This window comes from Octopus bimaculoides, chromosome 14, assembly GCF_001194135.2.
Source record: "Octopus bimaculoides isolate UCB-OBI-ISO-001 chromosome 14, ASM119413v2, whole genome shotgun sequence".
NCBI classification, from domain to species: domain Eukaryota; kingdom Metazoa; phylum Mollusca; class Cephalopoda; order Octopoda; family Octopodidae; genus Octopus; species Octopus bimaculoides.
In genome coordinates, this window is record NC_068994.1 from 43,743,213 (window position 1) to 43,745,498 (window position 2,286).

The following is a 2,286-nucleotide window of genomic DNA, read 5'->3' on the forward strand; positions in this document are numbered from 1 at the left end:
ATATATATATATATATATATATATATATATATATATATATAAATATAAAAAGTACTTAACAAGTATGCTACATCCATGTTTTTCGCTCAATAAACACTTTAACAGCTCTGGGCCATAGCACTTACATGGAATGAGAAGGAAAAATTCCCCAAAAAACAACGACCACAAAACAAGGTAGACTAGATAGATAGGTAGTTGGACTTGCGACAGGCTTAAAATTGAAGCGAGCAAGGCACAACAGTATTAACATGCGTGAGAGCTGCTGAAACTGTTTTAGGAAGCAAAATATACCCTTATAGCTATACATGCCTTAAAGCAGGATAAAAAAGTATAGGCAAAATTTCCTGAGAATATATGACAGTAATTTGTTATTAACCCTTTCATTTCAGGAGAAAATTGTGTAAAATAACTTAAGGCACTTTTTTATAGTTGTTTTCTGTTGTTTCAATTTGTTTGTTGTTTGTTCTTGTAATTATAATTTTTTATTTTCTTTTACACAATTCTAGTTTCTTTTAAATAGTTTACATAAGAAAATAGTATTTAATTTTGAATACATACCTTGGTAATTTTTTACTGTGTTTTTACTTTAAAAGAATTTCAGTACACATCTTGAAACTGTCTTTCTATACCTTCAGTGATCTTTGTAGTAAAGTGCCAAACTATTAAAAGAAAAAAACAGCTTCCTTGAATAGCTGTATCTGTAATCCATGTCTCCCAGTGAAGTCTGCTCTAACTACTGCTACAGCATCATGTTATATTGATAGATATATCTGAAGTGTGAGTAAGTGCAACCGTTGATAAATATCTGTGGTCTATATAAGTACTAGCATTTGTCTATGTGTCTGTGTGTCTGTAAGCGCACATGTGCCGGTGTGTAAATGTGTAGTATGTGTACATGAATGTGCTTTCGTGTTCGTGTGTATGAGTGCGTGTAAGCACCTGTGAGCTAGTGTGTATATGTCTGCCTGCCTGCCTGCCTGCCTGTCATCTGTGCATGTCTCTATACTAGCTCAATCGTCATGTATATGTGCCTGTGTGTCTGTGTGTATGTTTTCTATGTGTGCATGTGTGAATAGAGTGAGAATATTGACTCCAGCATGAGTTTGGTCAGCAAGGAATCAGAAAAATCTTTTCAGTTCTTTTAGTAAAGCAATTCAATACATATACTTCCATAAATACATACACGCATAAGCGTTACAGACAAAAGCTGTTCAATGGGTACATACACATACATACTTATTATACGTGGAAAGAATTCAATAACATCTGTGCCAAACTTCATTATTTCACTAAAGATGAATGGTATTTTTCAAGAAATTCTTCTTTAAACTCACTTTCTTTCCTAAAAGTTGTCTTAGCTCTCAGGTGGTGGTAGTTGCAGAGTTAGAGTTGGTGATGGTGGTGACGTTAGAGGAGGTTCAGATGTATTTCCTGATAAAAATTTATATCTTCCAATAATTTAAAAATTTACTTCGAATAAAGAAATTTTGATTTAATGAATAAAGACTGCAAAATGAGAAAATTAGACCCTGACAAGTTATATCAAAGTAAATTTTCCAGGCACTTATCATTCAATCTAGACAATTTCCAATGGGAGAAGAGGCATCTGATATTGTCACTTATAAAATACAGAAAATTAATGAAAACATGTTGTTGTTGGAATCTTTTCTTTTTTTTTTTCTGAAAAAGTATATATTTTTTTATTTCATTATTTTATCATCATTATCAATATGATAATCACAATTGTTATAGATATTATTTCCAAAATTATTCCTATTCCCACTATTATTATATTCACATATTATCCTTGCTATTATTTTAATAACAATAATAACAATAAAAAGAATAACAACAACAACAATAACAATTATTTATTATTATTATTATTGTTGTTGTTGTTGTTATTATTATGGTGATGATGAAAATGATGATGTCGATGATGATGATGATGATCATCATCATCATTATATTTATTATTATTATTATTATTATTATCATTTATTATTATTATTATTATTATTATTATTATTATTATTATTATTATTATTATTCAATTTTATATAACTATTCCACCACCACAATATGCACATATAGATTATAACTTGTCTTTGTAATATTCCCTTCATCCAGTGCCCCTTGTGGCAAATAAAAGAAATCATCATAATCGTTATTATATATATTGTATAATAATAATAATAATAATAATAATAATAATAAGGAGAATGATAATAATAATAATAATATATTATTATTATTATTATTGCTGTTGTTGCTGTTGTATATACT

General features: G+C 28.8%; 1 protein-coding gene across 2 annotated transcripts in view; it reads right to left on the bottom strand.

The window, feature by feature from the left end:
• The window catches only part of LOC106878225 (putative protocadherin beta-18), a 41,772-nt gene extending 40,722 nt beyond the window's left edge, over nt 1-1,050 (bottom strand). The window contains exon 1 of one of the 2 annotated variants that reach the window (XM_014927377.2): nt 559-1,050. The gene's annotated coding sequence lies outside the window, so the exon portion shown is untranslated. Of the gene's footprint in view, nt 1-125; nt 176-558 lie in introns of those variants that run through there. The other variant, XM_052973126.1, reaches the window with a different exon arrangement.
• Nucleotides 1,051-2,286: the final 1,236 nt, after the last annotated feature.